This window comes from Echiichthys vipera, assembly GCF_963691815.1.
Source record: "Echiichthys vipera genome assembly, chromosome: Y".
NCBI lineage: Eukaryota > Metazoa > Chordata > Actinopteri > Perciformes > Trachinidae > Echiichthys > Echiichthys vipera.
Window position 1 is genome coordinate 6898148 of NC_139849.1, and position 15023 is coordinate 6913170.

Genomic DNA, 15023 nt, shown 5'->3' on the forward strand with positions numbered 1-15023 from the left:
GTAAAACACTGATAACATCCACTGGGGTCATAAACATCGGGTAGGGTGTTTTTGTTACTTTGATGTCCTTGTGTTTGTAAGATGCTGTGATGTGAGTGTATATCTGCTGAAGAGATTTGGAGACAGGCAGAGATTATTGGAGACCCGACTGTTGGTAGGATGTCTCTCCTGTATGCATGCAGTATTTAGTAAAGACATGATTTGAGAAACACTGAGGACTCCAGAATTTCTTTCACATTTGGCGACGAGGATGGGAAGGACGTTCTGCTGATCAGGCCTGAGTCCTGACTGAAGGTTAAACCGGTAAGGCTGTCCAGCACCCGTTCCTGATGTCAGGAACGGGTGCTGGACAGCGGACGCTCCCTCCATTTTAAACGTGAGTACAGTGTTTTTTAAATCATATCTCGTGTGTAATTTTGAAGACAAGCTTCATTTACTTGTGGGGTTTTTGAAGCTCAGAAGAAGGTGTGTAAAACCTAGGCGACAGTTCGAGAACCTGTGTGTGGTCTGCTGTCAAGATATTCTGTAATTACTGTGAGTTTGAATATAAGGTCCGACGAGTCTATTTGTGGAGGTCGGACCGTCTTCATATGTCCTTTGTGGTTTTGAAGACTAGTTTCATTTTCTGTGTGATTTTGATGCTCTGAGAAGGCGTGGTAACCTAGGTGACAGTTCGAGACAATGTGGTCTGCCTTCTGATATTCTATAAATCCTATCGGGTTGAATATCAAGGTCCAATGAGTCCCGTTTGGACATTGCGACCGTCTTCATATTTTCTGTGTAATTTTATTTTGTAGACTAGTTTAATAAAAATATATATATGCAATTAAAGCTATATAAGTGATGTCTTAAAATAGACATAAATGAGTATAATGTGTTGTGAGAGGTTGGTGCAACCTAACAAATGAGAGAAGTGTTTTGGAAAATACACAAGCATTTAGGGAGAAAATGAATGATTTCTGAATCAATTATTTAAAGGAGTAGAAATTTTTAAAATATAATTTGCATGAGTGTAGGGATTCCCAACTACAATAAAATGGGCGTGTGAATGTGGTAAGAAAATTAAACTTTGTGGTAACTAATTTCAGTGTCTAAATATCCAGTTTGGATATTAAAGGGCGCGTTTCTCAGAGCGAAGGTGGCTGAAAGATTATCCAAAGTTAGTGTATGTGTGATAAGATCTAACCATATTCGTATGGAAAGATCAGCATGGGTGAAATCTGTCTGAGTGAACAATAAGCCCATTGAAAGTAAAAGCACATCCCAGTGAGTCAATAGAAAAATGGGAAGCAAAATGGGAAAGTTAAAATTTTTACAGATCCTGCTAAATTTATAGCAGATAAATGGGTTAATGTGGTTGAGAGGTTCCATTTTGGCATTACTAGACTAAGGGAGTTTTTTTTTATATTTTTCCGTCTTTTATTAGGCACATGTTTAGGTACAAATGTAGAAAAGAGGGTAAAGTGATGAGAGAGAAAGGGTTAGCGAGTAGGGAAAGATAGGAGGAAAGAAAACTCAGTTATAGAAAGACAAGAAATTAAAGAAATAAGTATGTGTGACAGAAAGAGAAGTGAAAGAATGATGAGGAGCAGAGATTAAGGATAAAAGACAGCCGCCTCCTCCTAATGTCTCCAAGCCATGCAGCCCCTCCATCAAGCCCATATGCATATTCCCAGGAGGACTCTGACAATGAGGGGGAGGGGAGACTGAACCTGCATCTGATGTGTCAGTTGTCACAAAACCAGTGACTGAGGAAAACAGACTGAAACAAGGAAAAAGTTAGCTTTGCTTCTCCAGAAAGTTCTCTCTCCAAACAGCAACTTCTTTTTGACTACTGGCCTGAAGAAAAGGAAACGGATGTCCACCGCACCAGATTTTCAGTTGAATTGAACACTGAAGAGCTTGTGTTCAGGACATGACAGCCAGAGGAACTTAAAGATTGCAAGGAGGTGGGAGCGGGAGAGGTGTGAACTCCGATGGGCCAACATTCGACCGGCCATTTGGTTCGCTATACCAGCAGAATGGGGCACAGAATCCTGGACAAAGATGGCCTCATCAAGACAACAGCAGAAGGAGAGAAAGAAGGAGACTGGGACAAGATCCAGAGAAGTCCTGGTTGCGTGTTTCTGCTTGGGGTTTTTTCATGGTTCCCCCATGAACAGGCCATACAGACAGCGGAGGAAGGTCAGAGCATTTGAAAATCACAAATTAGAAATTAAAGATAAAAACATCCACACTAGATTACACGTTAGGTGAACTTAGAATGAACATGATGTTAATGTTCAACACATACATACACTTGCATATACATATAGGAACATTTATTAAGAATAAGTATTGGTGTCAATAGGGAAACTTAGGGTTTTGCAGTGAGAGTTGATCATTAGACAAACAGAAAGTTAAGGTTTTGATTACCATGCCCAGACAAAATATTTTTTAGCTCACATAAGAAAAAATTCAAGTGATTGAAAGCAACACTGATTATTTCTTATAAAACAAGCATGCCATTGTGGAAGGTCTCAAATATACCTCCCATTTTACCTGAAGAGGCATCATAGATGTCACAGGTTTGAGTTTCTGGGGATGGATTTTAGAAAATGCAATATTGTTGCATCACTGTTAATCTGACTCATTATTCTGGGTTTTTTGCTTTCACTCTCAATGGTATTTCAATTTTTGGAATTTGATGGTACAGTTTTCTGGGAAAACCTGGTTTAAAAAACTGCCATAGTGATGGTGAAGTTTTCAGAAACATACGTCTTGTTTTTGCAAATTGAAGCATTAGATATAACAATAATAATAAGGATAATATTATTAATAATGATAATAAGTGGGTCCTGACTGCATCCATAGGAACTGGATGGGTTTTTTTTAAAAAAATTAAAAAAAAATAAAAATAGATTCAATTCTATTGCCACTTATGTATTATTTTATGTTTCTGTGGAGATCTCCCAAACCCTGTATAAAGAAACTTGGCCAATGACTGACTTTTTAGACTGTGACTGCTGAGGCAAACAGCCTGTACGTACCTGATCGAGCTCTGATTGTTTCTTTTTAATTTTTGCATGATAGTTGTATGTCAGTAGTTTTATGTCGATTAACAAACACTTACATCTGACCCTATTGTATTTTCGAAGTGTGCACGTTCTGCATGATACTCATTGTCACACTAATGTTTAATGTCAGCCTGAAGCGCTGTACTGTCTTAATTTTTGAGCTTTTGATCCAACAGCTGAAGATGGAGAACCATTCTTGGATGGAAATGTTTAACAGTGGATCAAAACCATTGGATGCATTGTTTGATACATAGTGTCTAACGATAATTCTGTTTTTCTTTATAGATGGTTCTGCGAGGAATCCATCTAACTGCTCTTTCTGTGTTTGCCTTTGAACTAAACTGCCAAATAACTTGTTTGCTAAGGCGACAGTTATTTGTATTAATCTGTGGTTTTCTTTCTAGGCGCAACAGATTATACAGTGTCAGAGTCACAATATGCTCTAATATTGTCCATAACTTTCACACTCTGGGAAAAACTGTGGCATTCTCACTCCTACAGGATAACCTTTTGTTCTTAACCTTTTGTCTCTAACAGTTTTACCTGTTTACAGTTAAAAGAGTTCACGCTGACTGTAACAACTCAGTTTTCACAGGGCAATGCCATTGCAGATGATGGTGCTAAAGAAGAAAATAAATGAGACAGTGGTAAAGACTGGTTTCCGACGGTGTGTTAGGTGCTGGTAACCTCTGACACCAGAAGGACATGGAAGAGAGAAGAAAATGGCATCCATGGCATCGAATGAGGTAAAATAAAGCAAAGAAACCTATATAGTGGCTCAGATGAAGAAATGGTGTAAATACAATTGTGTTTGTTTTAATGCTTTTCGTTGTTTTTATTTTTCCTTGTCATATTCGGAGAGTTAAAAGTTAACCTCTACTAATGTTTGCAGTGTGTAGTCAAAGAAAGAGTTAGTTGATGATATTGTGTTATTTCCCCAAAAAATATTTCACACTTTGTGTCAAAAAGGGGGAATGTGAGAAATAACCAAAGATTGACCTACCTGATTTATCTATGATGTAAATCCCTGTATGTTGATTAACAGTCAAGCTGTGAATGACTGCTGGGGGTGATTGTGGATAGGAGTCACAGGGGGTTTGCAAATGGTGACATTCGGTGGTTGTAAAACACTGATAACATCCACTGGGGTCATAAACATTGGGTAGGGTGTTTTTGTTACTTTGATGTCCTTGTGTTTGTAAGATGCTTTGATGTGAGTGTATATCAGCTGAAGAGATTTGGAGACAGGCAGAGATTGTTGAGACCCAGCTGTTGGTAGGATGTCTCTCCTGTATGCATGCAGTATTAAGTAAAGACATGATTTGAGAAACACTGAGGACTCCAGAATTTCTTTCACACAAGTCAGAACAGATCTAACCGAACAAGGTTAAGGGACTTCTGTGAATACATATAATCTATGATTGACCCACATACACCATTCGTAAAAACGCCACAGTATATAGAGTGGATGAATAGGGTAATAAAGGGAGCAGAAAAACAAACAGTGTGCATGTGGACACTTAGTGTGTTTATTGTAGTATTCATTTTCTTAGTGGGAATCTATCTTATATGTGCATGGTCAGATAATTGTTAGAGTTATGGAACCTGGCAGGCCACGCCCGTGGCATCCCTTTAGACACCCAGGATTTTGTGGTCTCGGAGGAATGATCACTCTGGTGAGTGATCAACAGGGGGACTTGAAGAATTAATAATCAATGAGTGAAGTATCATAATCATGTGTTAGCGTGTGTATTAGTAATGATTAATGAGAGTGTGATAACAAGACGCATAAGTATAATTATTTAAGAGTGTGATAGTATGTGCCTCTGCTATTATTTGACCAGGCTCAAGCTTTCTGCAAAAAAACCAGCACACGAACATTGGCAGTCAGTCAAGGTCACAAGATAATGAAATAGCCAGCTTGCACAAACGCACCTAGCAACTAGCTGAGATTAGAGTATTGCCTTTCGCAAAACAACACCATATAAGGAGTCAAGGTACTAGGGAGGATGAGTGTGTGTGCTTTTTCACAGATAAAGGAGGAACCAACGGCTGCTTTTTTAATACACATATGCATGCACAAGCAGACACATAAACCACACCTTTGTAACAAGCATAAATGCTGGAGTAGTTATAATAGATATCAGAACGTCTTGCCTCTGATCACGGGTACTGTGTTGCACACAGTTACTCTAGATAGAGAATAGAACATTTCTCCAGACGTGTGTATCATCTGATGTCCTTCTGCTAATAAATGCCTTCTTGGGCACTAAACTGCCAACGACTCTGCTGTCTCCAGGAAGCCTCCTGTAGAATTTGAATTACGCAATATATACTCTGTGAGGTCCTTCTGATTTGACTAAAGTATTGTGTGTAAAATTCCTACACTCATTACTATGGCTATGACAACATGTCTGTACATGACAGAGCAGAGTTCATGCTGTGGTACAACACAGTGTGTCATGGGGTGTATGGGAACTCTATTCATATGGCGTCAACGATGTTGTTGTTTTACGCAAAGCCTGCATTGTTTATCGTGAAGCCTTTTTGGAGTGTGCCAAGCTTGATCCTTTTGAATATACCACATTGGCTTCATGTTGCATGGCGGTGTTTAAGACACAATTTCTCCCCCGTGACACACTGGCATTGACATATGACGGAGTTTATATCAGGCAACACAAGGCATTTTCCAATGCATCCATCCATTGGCTGGAATTTGAGGCCTTCAAAAATAAAACAGAAATTAGATACGCTTTGAATCAAGGCGAGGAGCAGTTTGGACCATACTTTGTTGCCGGTTTTACAAAACAAACAATATGCAAATTGCTTATGAGTTTGTAGGCTGTTTTTGGCAGGGCTGCTCCAGATGTTTTAATCACGGTCATAAAAACCCCTCAAACAACATTACATGTGGAGTTCTTCACCGACAGTTTCAGGAAAAAATACAATCTCTTAGACTAACACATAAACTAGAAGTTAAGGTTATGTGGGAATGTTAGTGGGAGAGAGCCAAACAAGGTGAGCCAATTCTGCAGGACTTTTTGAAAACTTCTGATGCACCTAAAAGACTCAACCCTCGAAAACCTCTGTTTGGCGGTCACACCAACGCGTACAAACTGTACTACAAAGCAGCTGAGGGTGAAAAGATGCATTATTATTACTTGACATGCGCAAATGCTACCCCAAAGGTCACTCCCGTGATTTTGAACTGCTAGAAAATGATTTTGGGTTAATAAAGTGCACTGTACAACCTCCCAGAGGATTGTACCACCCCATCATATCACTGCAAAAGTAAGCTGATGTTTCCTCTGAGTTGCACATGTGCAGAAAGTGAAAACCGGGAACACGAATGTAACCATTCTGCTGCTGAGAGAGCTCTCTCAGGTGTCTGGGTGAGTGCTGAGTTACTTAAAGCTGTAGAAAAGGGTTATATTGTAGACAGGATAGATGAGGTATGGCATTTCGAGCACAAAAGTGACAGTCGGTTTCAAGACTACGTGAAAACCTTACTACAGCAGAAGCCGGAGGCGTCAGGTTATCCCAGCTATGCAAAAGACGAGGAGTCAAAAGCAAAAAAAACATCCAAGATTATCACGACAGAGAGGGGATTCATTTGAATCCAGTCAGGATTGGTGTTAACAAAGCTGTGCCTAGCATTAATAAGCTTCTTTTGAACTCTCTCTGGGGGCGTTTCTCTTTGCGTGAAAATCAGGTCACAAGTGAACTAGTGACAGAGCCTTTTTTCCTGCTACATGTTTAGTGATCTGTTTGATGTAAGACATTTTCTATTCCTATCTGATCATGTCGCACTTGTTCAGTGGCGATTCAGAGAAGCACAAACGGGTAGGAAAAAAGATATAAACATCTTTCTAGGAGCTATGACTACAGCATACGCATGACTGATGCTTTATGATTTGATGGATAAGCTAGGTGAGAGATGTCTCTATTCTGATACAGACAGTGTCATTTTTTGTTTCAAAGGATGGTGACTGCCCGAAACGAGGCCCTTTTTAGGGGATTTGACTGATGAACTCAACGGTGATAGCGATGGGGCTGATTATATTGTGGAGTTTGTATCTGGCGGGCTGAAATGTTATGCATACCATTAAGTGTGCGAAGGAGAGGTATCGCAGGTCCTTCCTTCCTGCTGCTGTCAGACTTTACAATCAGCACTGCTCCCAATAGACTATTGACCTCATCCTGTACCCTGCACTCAGCAATATGCCTGTACTATGGTCACTTCTGTTTTTGCACTATTTGGTCATATTTACTCATATTATATTATTACAAAACAAACAAAACAAGAACAACTGCACTACATCATGTGAATATGTACATATGTCTATTTCTATTTTTTATCGTATTTTGTAATATTCTGTTGCTGCTGTGACAAAAGAATTTCCCCGTCTGCAAGACATTAAAGGTTTTCTGATTCTGATTTACACAACAAGACTGCGTTTAAGTGTAAGAGTGTCCCACTGACTGCACACAATGGCCCTCATTTATCAAACGAACGTACGGCAGAAAAACGTGCGTACGACCATTTTCTGGCAAACGTCGGCATTTATCAATTTGGACGTGAGCGGGAGCTACGATCAAATCTCACGTCTGGTCTGAGATCGTGTACGCACATTTGAGCCTGTGTATTTGCGGTGCAGCACAGCAAAATCTGGCTGGAAATAATTAACAAACCTCAGCTGTCATTAAGCATAAGCAGTCACATATTAAGAACAGATCAAAACGGATTCTTAAAACGAATAAAAAAAATAAAAAATTGTGGTTGGAGCAATTGATTGTACTCATGCGCGTCTGAAGCTCGCTACAGAGCGAGAGCGCCGGTGTTGTGCCCTATTCAGCAACCCCTGCCGTGAAATGCACCCCCTCGCATTAAAGGTGATATTCTGGATCAGAAGGCTGTTGTTTCCACCCATAGGAGTAGTCTATGTACAGCTAACCCACAACGGTCAGACCATTGGTTACTTACAGTCTTTAAACTATTTTAAAGAGTTTAAAGTCACAAACTTGGATAATAGCGAACACAAAACAACACCGTTTTGTATGTTCTGTGGAAATATACTGCAGCCATAATTACAAAATGAATGAAATGGATCTTTTGAGCAAGTTGAATGTATTTGACTTAGGGTTTCCTAAATATAATCCCAGCTTTTCTTGCAATTCATAGGTTCAAACGTGTGTGCTTTTATTGGGTTACACCTGTCCAACAGTGCGCAAAGGCGCACTCGGTCACAGTGGAGCGCTGCAGTTATTCTATTCCATACAACGTTTTTATGGGCCCCTTTTATTCCGCTCTTAAGACTGACAAAAAGCACATCTTTATTTTGCTCCATCTCGGATGTCAGGATGCCGAGCTCTGTGTCAGAAAAGTTTCTTTTCTAACCTGCGTTTCTTCTCTCCGTGTTTGACCTCAGTGGGCCTCCGAACCAGGAATATTTAGGGGCGTAACATGTTAAAGACGATCGAATTCAGCCGCCGCATTTATCAAGGCCCGCTCATTCGTATGCTGAGATTGGTCAGATACGAATGTTTCATAAATCACACGTGGGTCCTTTCCTACGACCAATTCTGCGCTCAGATCTGCTCCTGTTTTCACGCAAGATTGATAAATGAGGCCAATTGCTTCCATTGTGAAATGTGATGCCCTCCTGAAGCTTGGGGTGTAATAGGACAACGCAAAACATTGTGACAAAATCAGACACAATAGTGAGAGATAAAAAGACACTTCAACTGAAAAACTACAATGCTGACCACACACCGTGGAGCATACATCTTGCACTTGCACTTCTTTTTTAGGTAACTGATCGCTGGCAAATACTCCCTACAAAGACACACAGCTTGCCAAGAACCTCAGTCAACTCTATTGTATTCATATTGTGACGATCTCAGTAAAAATCCATGAGAACTTGTCGCCATGAAGATATCTCTATTATAGAATCATGTGTGGAATAAATTATGGCATTTATTGTTCATTGCAAAGGGTTTCCAAAATGCCCCTCTAAACGAACACTGCCATTTTTTATGAGGGACATATGCCCTCCACAGCCCTAGTCAGGGGTCAAGTTAAAGCAAAACATGGAATAACCTCTACAAAATTCATCCCTGGTTATCGCTAGCAGACAGCTTGCAGACATAATACTGACCTTAAAGTCATCCACCTTATTTTTCATTAGACAAAATTTGTTTATTGTTTATAAGTTTAAGTTTAAGATCAACACAGTTTATCAACAACTCTTTCACATTCTTTTCACATTTTGTGTACTTAAGCCATTTTAGAATATATTTTCCAGCTCTTGCCTTGCAATGTTTTGCCCCCTTACGTCTTTTTAAAGTAACCCTCTTCTTATTTGCAACTAGGCGGTGCCTCTTTGGCTGGGAACTCCCACTGCGCCCAGCTGGACGTTTTATTGGACGATGAGATATGGCCATCATTCCGGATCCCTCTTGCTTTCTACCGCTTTTGGTGACAACATCAAAAAACAATGTTTTTAGCAGCCGTCTTTAAATGTGGTGCGGCTACGGTGAATCCTTTTCTGAGCAACGGAAGTGCAAGTCTAAACAGACCACGAAATATTACGCCCAGTCCTTAATCGTACTGAGATTGCAGGCCTTAGAAACCACTAAGGTCACCGCCTGCTTGTATTGTATAATAGGCGACATACTCTTCTGGGTTCTGTATATGCGGCTGATACATTGTCACACCTTGTCTAGAAGTAGTATTTCACAGGTCCAACAATTCCCCTGTAGAGGGCGGTGGCGACGGAAATCTTCCCTATAACAGGCAGGAACGTCGGACAGACCCAGCTCATGGAGGACGGTCATCTGTCTTGACCGGTTGGGGAGGAAGAAAAGGAGAGAGAAAGATAGAAAGACAAAGACAGACAAAAGACAGAGACACAGACACACTTCCAGAGATGCAAGCAACCAAAGAGTAACAGCAACTATAATGATTTCTATAGTACTAATACAGCAGAATAGTAGCAACAAGCACATCTAAGGTGATAAAATATGAAAATGATAATAATTATGACAAACAATCCTAAGTGATGAGTAGCGGCAATAGCAGCTATGGTACAGCTAGACATACCACTGATGGTGTTTTTATGGCTACAAATTTTATAATTTATAAGACTAGTGACAGTACATATGACTAATAGTTATAGAAGTAGCAGGAAGCGTCATTCAGGACCACGGCAGCAGGCACCACCACGATCAGCAGAGACCTGCGAGACGACAAAGCACAGAGTATTAGGAAAAGTATTATCCCCCGGCAGACTAGGCTTATAGCAGCATCATTAAGTGGAACAAACTCAGCTTTAAAAATAAGCTTTGTAGGTAAGGAGAAGTATTTTAAATTCTATTCTGGATTTTACAGGCAGCCAGTGCAAAGAGGCTAGTACAGGAGAAATATGTTCTCTTCAATTTGTTTTAGTTAGTACACGAGCTGCAGCATTTTGGACCAACTGGAGACTCTTAACAGACTTATTGGAGCAGCCTGATAATAAGGAGTTTCAGTAGTCCAGCCTAGAAGTAACAAATGCATGGACTAGTTTTTCTGCATCTTTCTGAGACACAATGTTCCTAATTTTTGCAATATTACGCAGGTGAAAATATGCAGTTCTTGTTGTTAGTTTTATGTGAGAATCGAAGGACAAATCCTGGTCAAAAATAACAACCATATTCCTTACTGTGGTGCTGGAGGACAACACAATATCATCCAGAGTAACAATATCTTTAGCTATTGAGTTTCGGAGGCCTTTGGGGCCAAGTACAATAACTTCTTTTATCTAAGTTTAACATCAGAAAATTGCAGGTCATCCAGCTTTTTATTTCCTTAATGCACATTTGAAGTTTAGCTAACTGATCGGTTTCTTCTTATTTGATCGACAAATACAATTGTGTATCATCAGCATAACAATGAAAATGTATGGAGTGCTTCCTTATAATATAATATTTAAGGGATGCATGTATAAGGTGAATAGAATCAGTCCAAGGACAGAACCCTGTGGGACTCCGTGACTGACTTTAGTGTGCATGAAGGATTTGTCATTAACAGGTACAAACTGAGATCTATCTGACAAATAAGACTTAACCCTTCTGTTGTGTTAGGGTCAAAATTGACCCGTTTTCAAGTTTAACTGTGTAAAAAGTACACTTTCCTTTTTTGTCCTGGAATGAGGCTTCATCTAATCCTCAGACACACCTATTTAAATGCAGCAAAATCAATTTTCACAATTTTAGTAAATTCTTAAGGGTCCAAAATTACCCGTCAGAGAATACTGGCTGTTGTATGCATCACTTAAAAGCTATGGGTTGCTCAGAGGATCAATTATGGCCAAATGTGAACAGTTATGGCCCACATCACCAGCGCACACACACACACGCACACACATTCACACACACACACACACATACACAAGCCTCTTTCACATGCACAGGCACAGACAGAGACCCACAGAAACACACGCATACAGGTGCACACATACACCATTCCGCATGTGAACTCAAACTTTCTCGCAGCATATTGATACATTGTTTATAAACATTGGCACATATAAAGAGGGTTTGGGTGGGATATTATCAGTTGAATTCTGTAGGAGCATCAGTCAACATGAGCAAAAGGTATACTGTTCATGAGGCGCTGGATCATATCTTTGGTAATGATGGTGATCCTGAGGATAGAGGGCAAAGTGAAGCTGAGGAGGATGTGTCTGAGGATGAGGATGACGTTCAGTATGATCCCTGAACAAGACCAAACATATGATGAGAAGGGACCCAGATGTCACAGATGATCAAAGAGAGGTTTTCAAGTCAAGAAAAGGTGACATTTCATGGTTATCAAGCCCTCTTCAAACCCAATCCAGGGCACCGACAGAGAACATCCTCAGAATGACTCCAGGGCCTACTAGATATGCTGTGTCACACGCCCAAGACATCAAGTCAGCGTTTGAACTGTTCTTTCCACGACCTATTCAGAATATCCTACTTGAGATGACCAACATGGAAGGGAGAAGAGTGTTTGGTGATAGCTGGACAGAGATGGACAAAACACAGCTCGATGCCTACATGGGACTGTTGCTTCTTGCAGGGGTATACAGATCCTGTAATGAAGCTACGGCCAGCTTATGGGGAATGTGAGTCAGGAGGCCCTATTTTTTTGTGCCACAATGTTGCTTCAAGCCTTTCATGTATTATCGAGAGTGCTACGTTTTGACAACAAAGAGACAAGAGTTGCTCGTCGTGACAATGACAAGCTTGCCCCCATCAGGGAGGTTTGGGACAAATGGGTGTAACATTTACCCTTCGTGTACAATCCTGGGCCAGAGGTGACAGTGGATGAACGGCTAGTCCCTTTCAGAGGCCACTGTCCCTTCAGGCAATACATGCCAAACAAGCCTGGAAAATATGGTATCAAAATATGGGCAGCAGTGGAGTGCCAGAGAAGAACCAAGGCAAGCGGGTCGTCCTGGACATGACCAAGGGTCTTCGGAGGCACAACATAACCTGTGATAATTTTTTCACTTCCTATGACCTCGCGCAAGAGCCTCTAAAGAGGAAGCTGACGATGGTGGGAACAGTCAAGAAGAACAAACCTGAGCTTCCCCTAGCTCTTCTAGGAACAAAAGACAAGGCTCCTCTCTCATCAAAGTTTGCATTCACAGAAAGGACCACAATTGTCTCCTACTGTCCCAAAAAAAACTAAAATGTACTAGTGATGTCCACTCTCCACAGGGATGCTGGTATGAGCAGTAGGGAGGACAAGAAGCCAGACATAATTTTGGACTATAAGAACAAAGGCGGCGTTGACAACCTGGACAAGGTCACAGGCACGTATACATGCAAGCGGGGGACAAAAAGGTGGCCAATGGTTGTGTTTTACAACATACTGGATGTGTCTGCATACAAAGCATTTGTGGTGTGGACTGAAATAGATCCAGGATGGAATGGAGAAAAAACCTTCAAGAGGAGGCTTTTTCTGGAGGAGTTTCTCTGGTGTCACCCTTAATCGAAAAATGGGAGCAGCTGCCCCGAACAGAAGTGTCTGTTCGTTTGGTAAGAGAGCTTCAGCCAACACCCACAACATCATCCTCTGATAAGAACCAGGGAGGAGATTCCAGGAGGTAGAGAAAGAGGTGCCAGTCCTGCCCTGCCAACAAGGACAGGAAATCCAACACCACTTGCCACACATGCAAGAAATTAATTTGCAAGTAGCACGCGGTAACCATCAAATACTGTGATTCATGCATTTGAACACACACACACACACACACACACACACACACACACAGTGACACGCACAGACACGGACACACACACACACTCACACACACACACACAGTTCAAATTATGGTAAACCGACAACACATTGGGCCTCATTTATCAAACGAACGTACGGCAGAAAAACGTGCGTACGACCATTTCCTGGCAAACGTCGGCATTTATCAATTTGGACGTGAGCGGGAGCTACGATCAAATCTCACGTCTGGTCTGAGATCGTGTACGCACATTTGAGCCTGTGTATTTGTGGTGCAGCACAGCAAAATCTGGATGAAAATAATGAACAAACCTCAGCTGTCATTAAGCATAAGCAGTCACATATTAAGAACAGATCAGAACGGATTCTTAAAACGAATAAAAAAAATAAAAATTGTGGTTGGAGCGATCGATTGTACTCGTGTGCGTCTGAAGGCATCATCCATGAATAATTACGCATTCATCAATCGCAAAGACTACCACTCGATAAATGTACAGGTGATGTGTGATGCTAAGCTATCGCTTTTAAACGTGGTGGCCAGGGGGGCACACACACGCAATTCTTTTAAATATCAAAACAGCTGGGCTCCAGCCCCCCGCGACCCCGACAATGAATTAATGAATGAATGTGTTGGCGCGCGGCTGCAGCAAGACGCACTGCAGAGCCAAAGTCATCTCCTCGGTTCGTGGCTACCCTCGATAAATTGCATTAAATCAAACAAGCTATCAGATGATTAACATCTTGGTATGGTTCTTCTAGATGACAAAGGTATCCTCTTACGGAATACCTAATGACCCACCGGTAGTAATATCACCTATAATGCGAGGGGGTGCATTTCACGGAAGGGGTGCTGAATACGGCACACCTGTCTAACAGTGCGCACAGGTGCACTCGGATCACAGTGGAGCGCTGCCTCGGTTTTTATGGACCCCTTTTTTATGGGCCCCTTTTATTCCACTCTTAAGACTGCCAAAAAGCACATCTTTATTTTGCTCCATCTCGGATGTCAGGATGCCGATCTGTGTGTCGGAAAAGTTTCTTTTCTAACCTGCGTTCTTCCTCTCCATGTTTGACCTCAGTGGGCGAGGCCTCCGAACCAGGAATATTTAGGGGCGTAACATGTTAATGACGATCAAATTCAGCCGCAGCATTTATCAAGGTCCGCTCATTTGTACGCTGAGATTGGTCAGATACGAATGTTTCATAAATCACATGTGGGTCCTTTCCTACGACCAATTCTGCGCTCAGATCTGCACCCGTTTCCACGCAAGTTTGATAATTGAGGCCCATTGTTTCCAGTGTTTAGATTATGGTTAATTTAGAACGACATACATGCGCTAACACCATATTATTTTTCAATGTTCAGTTTATGGTTAAATTGGTATGGTTAAATAAAAGTTGGTTTTATGGGAAAAAATTTACTTGTTGTCTTTATCCTACCATTTATATATGCAGGTCCGTTTTGACCCGAAACACCAAAGATGTCACTATTGTTAATAGTTTTAAATAATAAAAAAAAATTAAAACAATTTTTTGTAGGTGTACTCTTATATTAGTTTATAACACATTTACAATTTATTATTACTCATTAATTTCTAAATTCTGACTATATCGCCCACTAAATACTTAAAATGAAGCACTCTTTCATCTTTTGTGTTATATAAGTTATTAAAAACAATGGATTCGTTGTCTTTGTC